This window comes from Pteropus vampyrus, unplaced genomic scaffold, assembly GCF_000151845.1.
Source record: "Pteropus vampyrus isolate Shadow unplaced genomic scaffold, Pvam_2.0 Scaffold310, whole genome shotgun sequence".
Lineage (NCBI taxonomy): Eukaryota > Metazoa > Chordata > Mammalia > Chiroptera > Pteropodidae > Pteropus > Pteropus vampyrus.
The window spans coordinates 660545-674230 of NW_011889091.1; the positions used below are offsets into that span (position 1 = coordinate 660545).

At 38.1% G+C, this 13686-nt stretch overlaps 1 long non-coding RNA gene across 2 annotated transcripts in view; it reads right to left on the reverse strand.

The window, feature by feature from the left end:
- Positions 1 to 13686, reverse strand: part of LOC111730367 — a 324528-nt gene that overhangs the window by 286583 nt on the left and 24259 nt on the right. For both annotated transcript variants that reach the window (XR_002776650.1, XR_002776649.1), the window contains exon 2: positions 4606 to 4716. This is a non-coding gene — a long non-coding RNA (uncharacterized LOC111730367). The remainder of the gene's footprint in view (positions 1 to 4605; positions 4717 to 13686) is intronic.

Here is a 13686-nt window from a genome sequence, read left to right on the forward strand (position 1 = left end):
CCCTTTAGTCTCATCCCCCGACCTCTGAAGAGGGGAGGGGGCAGGTGGTTGAATCATTCCTCAGTGGTCAAAAATTTAATCAATCATGCCTGTCATGAAATCTCCATAAAAACCAAAGAAAAGGGGATTTGGAAAGCTTCCGGGTTGGTAAACATGCGGAGATTTAGGGAGAGTGGTGTGCTATGGAAGCAGGGCATGGAAGCTCTATACCCTTTACTCTTACCTTGCCCTGTGCCTCTCTTCCACCTGGCTGTTCCTGAGTTATACCCTTCTAGAACAAACTGGTGATCTAATAAGTAAAATGTTTCTCTGAGTTCTATGAGCCACTCTAGCAAATTAATCAAACCCAAGGAGGGGGCCGTTGGAATCTTCAATTTATAGCCAGTTGGTCAGGAGTCTAGGTGAAAAACCAGACTTATGATTGGCATTTGAAGTGGGGTGGGGGCCATTCTTGCAGGACTGAGCCTTTAATCTTTGAGATAGTGTAGATGATGTGAGAATTGAGTTGAACTGTAGGACAACTAGCTGAGGTCAGAGAATTGCCGGGCGTTATGGGGGAAAACCTACACAGGTCAGAATTGGGTGAAGAATTGTGTATGCTTAAACATGGATAAGCCTCAAACCTGATAATACTTTAATGTGACTATTTTCACTATGACTACAATTCCAAGTGTTACTGGCTAGATTAACCCATTTTTTCAGTTACCGGGAAGTAGGTCTCATTATATTAATTTTACAGAAGGGGACATAGCCTGAAGTCACACTAGCAGGAAGGGACAAGTGTCTACCTATAATTAATCCTAGGTTTTTCCTTCTCAAAATTTGGCTCCCAGAACAACAGAGTCCAAATCAGACTTCACCACCAAACAAGTGGCAAAGGTAGGTAAGAAAGAAAAGTCTACTGAGAGTTAACAATTTTTTTGAATCTTTTTTTTTTTTTAATTTAGCCTAACTGAAGAAAATTACAATAACATCTAAAGAAGCTGAAGAAATCCACCAAGGAAGTGATAATATTTTCATTTCAGGAAGTAAGTTCTCTACTCTAAGTTGATTTTATTTAAAGCTCTTTTAAAAAAAATTGTGAAACACTAAAAGAAAATATTGTTGGAGGAGGAGGTATTATCAAAGAAATAACTGCTTGAGACAGTGTCCAGAGGCCACACAGCACAAGAAACTTCCAGGACTTGATATGAACATAAACTGGCCTGTTCCAGGGAAGACTGGCCCCCAGAGAGAGACAGAGCAGGCCACCCCTTTAAAGAGGTGGGCCCTCTAAGGTCATCAGCAGGGTGCACCACAAACAGACGCCCTTCTACATGAAATCCATCTTCTGACAGTTTGTTATAGTTGTTCACTTTCCTCTACACACCAGGGAATCTCAGGTATTGATAATTCCGATGGTTCTGTCTATCCCAAATGTGTTTGTAGAAATTAAAGAAAAGAGAGAAAACGTCCTAGAATTACTAAGAGAGCCTGATGTTTCCTTTAGGGGATTTGTGTAAACAATAAATGGGTGCTCGAACCACCCCAGTCAGTCCCCAAATCTAAATTAAGTTACATCACTATCTCTTATAGCTCCAACTGCATCTTAAGGATAAAAGGAAGAGGAAAGCATAAAAAGAACACCAGCTTTTGTTTCTTTATTGTTCTATGAGGGCTTTTTGAGGTTTTTGTTTGAGCAACTAGAGCAACTAGCAATGAAGATAGATGAAAATTAAAGTTTACTTTTTAGTTGATAAAATAAAAATTCATAACTTCAGATGACTTTGTGAACAAGGTTGCTAAAAAAGCAGTCCTAATTTTTTGAGTGAATCTTCGCTAGGTTAATTCAATTAAGCTGGTATTTATTTAATGATTAATTTATGTCAAGCATTGACAAACAATAGTGGATATGATAATCTCAGTCTCTATCTGTCGCTGTGTGTGTGTGTGTGTGTGTGTGTGTGTGTGTGTGTGTGTGTGTGTGTGTGTGTGCATATATAAAATCATGCATAACCTTCCTCTACGTATGACTCATTCTCTCTACTTTGAAATCCAGTCTCTCTCAGGTACTCAAGCCACTTAGGATGATCTAGTTTGCACACTTAATGACATTTTCTCTAGCTTATCATCCAAATCAAAACATGAAATATGGCTGGGACAGTGTCACCTTATGCAATACCAGATGCCATCTTGGAGGCATTCAAATCATAACTACATGCTATAATCACAGGGTACTGATTTCCAACAAATTGTTGTTAAAATTCAAATTGTTCCTATTTTCAAGGAAACTCAACAGAAGACATATAATTCTGATCCATGTTTCCCTGAGTGCCTACTGAGGGATTTGTCCCCTGAGAACTGACAGAATGATCAGAGGCTTAGCTGTCATCTGATGTTTTCTAACCTGACAGGAGCTGCACAAGAAACTTATGCTGAGAGAGAAAAAAAAGAGCCTAGATAAGAGAAACAGAGTGAGCACACATTTCTACCGATGAGCACTTAAAGAGGCATAGACCTCTTTGTGAAGTACATGGATATATGGACTTGACACATGGCTGACCAAGGTCAGAAAGCTATTTGCTTTCTGAGACTTTATACTGCAAGCCTTCATCACCTGCTTTGAATATGCATTGTTTAGATATGCAAATTAGCACTTGTCTATTAACCAAGGGCATTAACGAAATCACTCTTTCTGAAAGTCTTAATTTTAATTAAAATTAGACCTACAGCCTCACAGGTCTCCAGTGTATTTCTTAAAGCTATGGATGTTATTTTCTATCGGATAATAATCAAGGGTTTTGGGTAAACCTGGGAAGCTTCTTTTGGTTTGAAGTTCTGTTTATTTTGTTTTGCATTTTCTTTCATATACCTAAAATGAGCAAATGTTTATCTTGGCTATTGGCAAAAAAAGCTTTATCATAAAAAAAATTCAAAATTAAAACATTAGAAATGCTACACTGAATCTCTAGTAGGAAAAACATCTAGCAAAATATGCTAATGTAATAAAAGTTTTTGAGGATATTAAAGTAATAAAGGAAAAAAAGCACAACCTTCTTCAATTCAAAGATGACAAGTGACATTTTTACCTATAGTTTCATCATCCTGATAGCTACTTAAATGAGTGTTTGTTCTGCCCTGAGCACAGAGCTTTGTGAATGTATACTTCGCAATACTCATCTGTTTTTCCCAATAAACCTGTAAAGCAGGAATTACTCTCCCAACTCACAGAAAATAAAAACTGAAGCTTAAGGAAGGTAAGCAAATTGCCCAAGATGACACCACTTAAGTAACAGAGCAGAGACAAACTCCAATCTGCCTTCCTCAAGAACAAGGAAGATACCTTACTCATCTCTGTCTCTTTAATGCAGATCCCTGCTTGGCATATCATCCGCATTTACTAACCATTTATTGAATTGAATTTTGAAATATCCCCAGAAAATCTTTGGGAGACTTTGAAAAACTATTTAGAACTTTGAGCTACTTACTATCTCAGCACTTTGATCCCCATTAGATGAGGGAGCTTTTTGTTTATATTCTGACTTTTATCATAAGTGAGAGAGAAAATTCTGTCATGCGTGATCCCATGTCTGAATATGCCAGTCCCCCGCAAAGAATGGCCCTAATATAGCACCTCTAAGACACCACACCTATCGCACCACCCTACATAACACAAGGGCTTAATAAATGTTTACTGAATAAATGTCAAAAACTGAAGATCTTCTTTTCTTTTGTGAGAACATGCTTTTTTTCTGACACCTCTCTTTTGATTCCCCTCAATAGTTTATGTTGAATAAATGGAGCATTGCATGGGGCTAAAAACTAAGATGCTGGGCTTGGACCAACTGGGATCTGAATCCTGGCTATGCCACTAACCAGCTTTCTCCAACCTTACTTCTCCTAAGTAAGCAAGTTATCTAACCCCCTCTAAGCCTCCATTTGCTCACCTTTAAATGGTGATGAATGGTAAGACTTACTCATGAGATTATTATAGGGATTTAATGACACAAATCAGTGCACTTAGTTTGAATCCTTGTGCATTGCGAGCACTCGGTAAAAAGCCTACACAAGAAAACAACTTATCCTTTTTCTTATATTCATTTCAAAATCAAACATCTTTCCTCAGAAAACTGAATTGTGGATAGCATGCTTGTGACCGAAACACACTGTATTTGTATTTCAATCTCTATCAGCATCTCAGACTTGCTCAGTTACCCCTCCTTCCCCCAAGTGCAGGGCCGTGTAACTTTTCACTCTCCTCCCTCCTATGGAGAGTTGTGGGAAGGACAAAAGTGGAGCAGGGCTCCTCAACAGACACTTTCAAAACTCTCAACATACTAGGAATAATTGAACAATGACAATGGCTTCTTGACTACTTCAAAGAGATATTGAGAAAGGGGATTTGAATTTAAATCAAGTGTCATTAACAAGACTGAAATATTTGAGAACCTCATGGCTAATTTCTGAGGATTAGATTTAAAAAAACAAACACTCTTCTAAGCATGGACTGAATATATGAGTTAGAGATAATTCTTTGCTTTGAAAGATAAATCTCTTCAAAGGGATGACAATATGAAAATATGTTTGCATTTAATTTAGTCTTTATAAAAGACACTGTATACTTACCTACACAGAACTCAATCTCACAGGCCTATGAGTTGGTGATTAGTATAATCTCCTGCTGAAGCCTTGTCCTCAAGTCACCAGAAACCCATCTGGGCCCTTTGTATGATCCATCTGTATGCAGGAGAAAGAGAATGACATTAGCATCATGTCTATACACAGAACAACTATGCATTTAGAGAAAGAAGAAGAAACCACTGAATGCACAATAACCCAATAGGCGTGGGCCTCCTGAGTACAGTAATGTGTGTCCTTGAGAAGTCTGACTTCAGGGTCATGAGCAGCATTGTTGGGGGTGCTCTGCAGCTACCCAAACTGGGGTACAAAGAACTCATGTTCAGACTCTTCAGGTGCCTCTCAATTTCAAGGAGCCAAACGAGTGCTTTGTCTGTCTGCTCAGCCCACACGTCAGAATGGAGGCCTTTCCTCCGGGCTCAGAAACAACAAAATCTTTTTTGTTTTCTACCTTATAAGTAAGCAATCAAATGACTCCATCAGCTGTGACCACAAGGAGCCACAGCATGAAACGTGAGGGCGACTCAGTGAGATGGCAGCCTCCTCCTGGAGTGGGTTGTCAGTATGAACAGGCAGCTTACACTTGAGACTTTACTCTTGTGTTTTTATGTATTGCACACTGGTTAAGAGCATGGGCTTGGAGTCTGACTGCAAGGGTCAAAATCAATTTGTGACCTTGGGCAAGTTACTTTTTTCCTCTTGCTTACTTCAGAGAGTTGTGATGATTAAATGAATTAATAATCTGTTATCTGCTTGAGTTGCCATAACAAATACCACGGACTGGGTGGTTTAAACAACAGAAATTTATTTTCTTACAGTTCTGGAGGCCCTGGTTTCCCAAAATGTATGTCCTTCTCACATGTAAAATATGTTTATTTCCCCCACAATAACCCCAAAAGTCTTAACTCATTCCAGCATCAACTCTAAGCCTAAAGTCCAAAGTATCATCTAAATATCTAAATCAGATATGTGTGTGACTCGACGTTCAATTTATCCTGAGGCAAAATTTCTCTACAGCTATGAACCTTTCAAACTTAACAAGATGTGTGCTTCTAAAATACAATAGTGGGACATAGAGTAGATGTTCCCATTCTAAAAGAGAGAAATAGGAAAGAAAAAAGAAGTGACAGGTCCTAAGTCCAAAACCTAACAAGGCAAATTCCATTAGACAAGGCAAATTCCATTAGACCTTAAGGCTTGAGAATAATGGTCTTTGGCTTGATGTTCTGCCTTGCGGACTCACTGGAGTAGAATGTCATCTCTATGGCTTGGCAGGATGTTGTCCATCACAGCTCTCTTCCAGGGCCCCTCCTATGCTGCAGCTCCCTGCAGGGGCCTCATCCCTGATGGATTGGGCTGGGTTGCAGGTCCATCTTGGACTGGAATGGCGGCCCCATCCTTTGAAACAGCTCTGCTTCGTAACCCTTGCATTCTGGGCCTGTGATGGGAGCGGCAGAAGTGATGGTCTTGAATCATCTTTGGGAGATGTGGGAGATGATCGGTTTTCCCTTGTCTTGAAGAATAGCTCCTGGCTTCTGTTAAGATGACTGTTTAGGTCTGTGGTTCATATCTGTAGTAATATCTTTATCAAACACCCCTCATTCCTCTCTTCAGGGACTCCAACTGTATATATATTATGCTGCTTTAAATTGTTCCTTGACTCAATCATGCTCTATTTATTTTATTTTTAAACTGGGAAATATGGCACTCAGAAAATTAATTCAATTTTTATTTTCAAAAATCAAAGCCCTAGTTATATTTTGAAAACATCTTTTACTTTGTAGGTTTTAGTTATCTTTATTTTCACTAATTTTAATCACTGTGGGATATATTTAACATTCTAAAATATTTCCAGTATGTCTATATTGTATTTTTAATACATTCTCATAGAATTTCAAACTGAAAAGTCATAACCATATTGAAGTAAAAGCTCTTCTTTTTCTACATGACAAGTAGACCCAGAGAGTGTTTTGGTGTGTGTGCAATACAACATGGTTACCCAGGGGCCAAGTGAAAAACCAGAATCCATCTCTTCCGTCATTAAATCACTGATGTAATAAACAATCAAATAGGGAACCAACTGAATGCCAGGCACTGCTCTAGCCTGCAAAACTATTTTCTTCCCTTCCCTAGTGATGCTCACAGTCTAATAGTGGTGACAGTCATGCAAAAGGGAATCAGACTGCAATGTAGAAAATGCAACCGTGGAGGTGTGCACAGGACAGCACTGGGAATAGGATGGGAGTGATTTTGTTGTTGCTGCTGTTTTCAAAGCCGTGCTGTATTTTTCCCCTTAATATTAGACATTAAGATTTTCAAAACTTTTCATTGAAGTGCTGCATACATATAGAAAAATATATAAACTGTTTTCATAAAATGAACCCACCCTCGTAATCAGCACCAAAATCAAGAAACAGAATATTACCAGTACCTGAGAAGCCCCATTCTACTTATGCCCCACCCAAGGACAACAATATTGGTGACTGTGCCTGAGGAAGTGGAGCAAATCACCCCATAAGAGGGGCCACATAGGCTGATTGCTAGTTCACCGCTCTCTCCACTGCACCAAATGTCCTTCTTGTTAAAGCCCTCTAAAATCTTCCAAAATTCCAGATTCCACAAAAACCTCTGCTATATGGTTAAATATGAGAGGTCACTACACTATAAAATATATACATTTGTATAATTTGAATGACTCTGATTTAAAAGATTTTTAAAAATACTATCAGGGGAGTTTCCTTTTACAACTCTTCCTGAGGCACATGTGCACTTTTAGAATCACTACATGGACTATTTTTCAAACAATGGCAAACACAAGTCTAAAAGCTTCAAGGTATGACACTGATGACTCTAGTTATGAGGCATTAACAGTCTTATGTCGTTTGGCAATAAACTATTAAAACTTTTCTTTTGTCTTTCAAAATAATTAAAATCAAGATGTTTTGTCAATGAGTAAAACAGAAACCTATAATGATGTTCAACTCCATAAATTTTTTCCTGTCCAAAACAAAAGAAAATGTTGACTCTGGCAAGAGAATGTAGTGGGAAAGTTCCTTGGAAAAGTGATGACAGTAAATGTATTGAAGAGACTCTGCTTTTAGAGTACTGACAGGGGTTCTCTTTTTTTCTAGTTATCTTTATGGTACACTGTTGTATGAACAGTTTTAGTACTGTGGGTTTGGTCTTTTGGAACCTGGGGAGTAAAGAGGAAAAGGAAATAGAAGAAATATCTAATGCTATGAAAATGCCTGTGACCAAAAATACCTGAAACATCAACATCTAAATTTATACTCTAAAAAACATATTGTAGGGTTGCTGTTAACACCAATCAAAATTTATTATGAAATTGATTCTTAGGTGGATCAATTTTCTTTTAAATTACCACTGGGAAATGAGCCCATGAAATACTAATAGGGGATGAAAGTTCAAGAAATAAAATATTGGTGATGAGGACTGAGATTGACTTCTACTGTCTGTCCCTTAGTTATATTTCACAAAACCATTTTTGCCTTTTACTCTTTCATTAGACTCATTAAAAAGAAATCTGCAATGCTTCACAAATTTTGTAATCTGTAACTCAAAATATTATCTAACAAATCAACAAAAACAGATGCTATTGTAACAAATTTATGTGAAAAATGCTAGTCACTGCCTAATTTTGTATCACTCCAAAGACTCCAGTCAGTGATGTTGTGATGTCTGAGGATTATATGTTTGTGAGTTTGATAAATATTTAAATCTTAAGTCCTACAAGTAGCTCTAGCATCATGAAATATCTGTTTTATTAAAAAATTGGCGGCCCCCTAAAAAATAGCATAGATGATAGAGGCTTTGCTCATCCCTCTTGCATCAACAACAAAGTTGTGACGGAAATACAGAGCAAGCATCAAACAGTGTCACCTGGGATCTAGATGAACAGAAGCACTACAACTAGGGAGAGAAATAAGACATCAACCTGCAACAGCAGAAGGTAGGAAGGGGCAAAGATGAGAGAATGCCTGGTTCCCAGCAGCAGAGTGGTACAGAGGCTATGGCAGTGGCAGCCAGTAGCTGCAGACACCTCTTAAATGAGCTGTGTCCAAAGGACTTTCACAGTGACAGACCCACTCATTCTGAGCACCAGAGCCAGGTCAACTGATTGGAGACATGAGGGACTTACAGGGGGAGTTGTTGAAGCGAGGGCCAGAGGTCAGACTTTCTCCTAGGCAGAAGTGCTGGTGGTATCCATTGTTTCTCTGTTGAGCCCTCCCCCATCCTAGCATGTGGACACAGGGCCACCATAGCTGAGACGTCATCAAACTGGATAACAGAAGTCGCTCCACCCAGAAGATTCCCTGAAACTCTGCCTCCCCCAACTCATAGCCCTACCCCAGCCACATCCAGTTGTGTCCTCAGTGAGACCTGTGTCCCTTGCTGAGCAGTTTCAAGACTCACACTGGTGGCAGCTGACCTCAGTTTCTGGTGTAACCTCTTGAGGCAACTAATAGCACAGCATCTATGGATTGCTTGCTGAATCTTAACAGGTTGCCTTGGAGAGACACAAGCTGGACCTAAACTTAGCCTGTAGCTGAACTCCTTTGGACTGTGCCACTAGATGCCTGCTACACAAAACGATGCTAATAAGACAGGGAGACTTAGGAGCTTTGCTTAGTACAAAGAAATGGCCACAGAAAGGCAGCCCAAATGGGAAGACAAAGAAACAGAAACCATATGAAAGAAAAGAACAGAGACCAAGGAAAAATGGAGTCAAGCAATCTAACAGATGCAGAATTCAAACACTGGTTATAAAGATGCTCAATGAACTTAGGGGAAGAATAGATGAACTCGGTGAAAACTTTAACAAACAGATAAGAAACATAAAAATAGAAATGGAAATTATAAAATGGAATCAGTCAGAAATGAAGAAAACATTATCTGAGATGAAGAATATATTAGAAGGAATTAACAGAGTGGATGAAGAAGAGGATTGAACCACCAGTATAGAGGATGGGGAAGCCAAGATCACCCAATCAGAATGGCAAGAAAAAAGAAGCCAAGAATATCATAATTTAAGGAGCCTATGGGACAAAATTAAATACAAAAATGTCTGTGTCATAGGAGTACATAAAGGAGAAGAGGGAGAAGAAGTTGAAAAACTATTTAAAGAAATAATGATGGAAAACTTCCCTAACCTGATGAAAGAAACAGACATACAACCCCAGGAAACTCAGAGAGTCCCAAAAAGGATAAACCCAAAGAGGCCCACACCAAGACACATTATAATTAAAATGACAAAGGTTAAATACAAAGAGAGAATCTTAAAAGCAGCAAGAGAAAAGCTCCCTTATAGGTTAGTTACCTATAAGGGAGCACCCATAAGACTGGCAGCTGATTTCTCAAAAGAAATTTTGCAGGACAGAAGGGATTGGCAAGAAATATTTAAAGTGACGAAAACTCAGGTTCTACAACTAAGAATACTTTATCCAGCAAAGCAATCATTTAGAGTTGAAGGACAAAGAGTTTCCCAGACAAAAATAAGCTAAAGGAATTAATCCAGTATTACAGGAAATATTGGAGGAACTTCTTTAAGAAGAAAAATATGTATCAAAAACATGAATAAAGAACGGTAATAACTACATGTTTATCAACAAGTACTTCAAATGGAAAAGAATTAAGTGCTCCAACCAAAAGATAGGGTAGCTAAATGGATAAGAAAACAAGACTCCTACATGTGCTGCCTACAAGACACTTCCTTCAGAGCTGAAGACACAGACTAAAAGGAAGGGGATGGCAAAAGATATACTACATGATTTCATGTACGTGTAGAATCTGAAGAACAAAATAAACAATGACAACAAAATGGAGACTAACTCATAGATACAGAGAGTATTTTGAGGGCTACTAGATGGGAGGGGGACTTGGGGTATGGTGAAAAAGGGCAAAGGGATTAAGTACAAATGGATAGTTACAAAATAGTAATGGAGATATAAAGTGTAGCATAAGAAAAATAGTCAACAATGTTTTAATAAATATGTAAGGGAGAAGAGGGGTACTAGATTTAGTGGTGTGATCACTTTGTGAGTTATATAGATCACTAATCACTATGCTGTACAACTGAAACTAATATATTACTTTATGCCAACTATAATTAAAAAACTCATTGAATTGTACAATGTAAATATAAGCAACTAATTGTCTATTTCAATAAATCTAGAAAATAAAAAAGAACGGCTACTATGCACCCCCCCAAAAAAAAAGTTGGCTGCAAAAGTTGGCTGTTTCAATAATTTTCATTACAATTATGTAATTATTTTCTATATTTCCTTTTGTTCCTACCTCATAATTAAGGAGAAAACAGTACAAAATATATTTTGATGTCAAAATATATTTGGATTTAGGGTTATCTCGGAAAGACAATCTGTGGTGCTGCTAACTCTAGAACAACATTGCTTTCATCTTTAAATGACGTATCTATTTTCTTTCAGATATTCAAGCTCAGAAAAGAATCTTAAGCAATTCCTTCAAATTATAATTCAAATCAAACTTTTATCTCTATAAATAGAACTTAACAAAAACTAAACTTATGAACTAGAACTATCTGAAAAGGGATTAAACAGATAATAACATAGTTAAACCATAGATCTCTAGTTGTGGTCTTGCCATATCCTACCACCATCTGGCCCAATCTAATGGCTTCACCAAATTGTCCAACATCAAATTTTCTCCCCTTCTGAGCATGAAATCAATGACTCCCAAGTTATAATTTAACATATATGATTCTTCTCCCTAGGTGTTACTCCAACATCTTGGCTATATGTTAACTCCACTGAGCATAAGCACAAGGCCTTCTGAGGTCAAGGAAGGAAGCTGCCTTGTATGCTGACCCTGCTAGATAGCTGTTTTATCTCTGTCTTCTTCATCTTCTATGCCAGGGAAGTGCCTTCCAAAATCCTACTTCACTCCTGGTCTCAGGCGTAAGCACTACACTTCCGGGCTTTTTATAGTCTTACTGTGTGTGAAAACTCACCTTTGAATTAATCCCCCAATTGGAAGCCCACAATTTAAAAATGGAGCCAATCAGATCACTCTGTCATTTTATGAATTAGTACATTAGGTACCTTAGCATGTATGTACTCTTGGCAGGCAGGATTGAGAATAATTCTGAAGTGGTTTAAAATTAATGGCTAGAAAAGTGACTAATGACACACCAAGAACCTATTCATAGAGTCTTGTGGAGACTCTGAAAAGCCTTTCATTCCCTTAAAATAAAGATAGAACGATCTATTATATTGGAGCTTTAGTAGTCACAATTTTTCAGTGGGCTGATTAGAGTTGAAGACTAATTTTCAGGCTTTGCCAAATATACATATATATTTAAACACAACCTCTATGGAGTCCCTCTTGCACAGTTATAATTTTATGGTTCTTTTATGAGTTCTCAAATGGGTCTGGATTAGCTCTGCCAAAGCTTATTTTTCCTTCCATGAGCTGATTACATGACTCAACCCACGGTCTTACTAAGATTCGGTAATAATATAATGTACTGTGTACCGAGCCATCTGCCCAAAAGTTGCATAACTTTCTCTTCCTGAGGACTTGCACATTCTGAAATATTGATCAGAAGGGAAAGGGCATGATTCTAGTGGAGAACATTCCTCTCAAACTGTCACCTTCCTTTCTACTGACTTCGCACTGTACATACAGTCAATGAAAATGGGGGCTTCCCATATGGAGGGGATTCTGTGTCACATTTCATCCAAGTTCCTTGATGGACTCACTCAACCTCAGTCACGCTTGCCGACCTGAAACATCAATCATAGCAAATCAAATGCAGCAGAAAACAAGGAAAGGAAAAAAAAATTATCCATAGTTTTCTGCACAATCTTGTCACTTGCTCCCATTCGATCTTCCTTCTCACCTATTAGGGACACCTAAGTCACATGAAAATCACCTAGAGATCTAATTAAAAATGCAGAACCCTGTGTCCTATTGTAGACTACTGAATTAGAAACTGGAGAGGAGGTAGCCAGGAATCAGCATTTGTAGCAAGCCCTTTATATCACTCTTAGCACACTGACCTTTTAGAACCTCTAGCCTAGGTACTGCCTTAGAGGAGTAGTAATAGTAAAAACAAAATAACTAGTCCAGGTCTCACTGCTGATAATCCATAGCCCAAATAATTGGGTTCTCCAGGCATCACTGATGCTATCTAGCAAATCCTTTATTCTCTCTCTACCACAGAAACATAGCTGAAGGCACAGTATGTGCACCCAATATTTGATAGAGAAGGCTGACAAGTGAAATCTCCTTTCATTGTAGTATACACCCAAACAGTACAGCACCCCAAAACAAAGCCTGGCTCTACCTAACTTGGCCCTGACTGTCATTTTGCTTGAATTGGGAATCTATTTGTACATGTTTTCTTGACTAATTCAAGTGTGAGCTGATCTCCAACGCTTCTTTCTCAAATAAGAAGACTCACACTGAATTGTCCTTTTCTCTCATTCCCTTCTGGCCTCACTCTTTCCCGGTCTTTCTCACCTGTTAGCTTCCTAGAAAAAAATGTCTAACAAAAGTTACCTCAGAACTCGCTCTTAATGACTAATTGGGTTTGAGCTCAGTCACAGAGATTTACATGGCTCTTTATGTCAAAGTGCATGGAATCAGTTAATTTAAAAGAAAGGGGTCAAGTACCATAAATGTCTTCCTAGACCACCCTGTTGTATTATTTATGAAAATAAACTTACTTTGCAGCACTGTAGCAAATAGCACAATTACATTCTATATGATCATGAGGCCTTATAAACACTATTAAAGGGTGACAACATAGCTTCAGACAGCAAGTCAGAATTCATCTCTTTGTGGAGATGTACTTTTCCTTCATAAGTACAATGTGAAGGCTAACAAACTTCATTTTGGTTATTTAAAAGATTAACTAAATAGAATTTGGAACATTTTGTTTTATTGTGGATGGTTAAATATTCAAAAGATGACTCCACTAAATTGCTCATAGAAGTAGCTGTGATGCTTTGATAAATGAGCAGCACATTTCCAATGTGTTAAAATGTTTGAAATACACTGAACAAATGC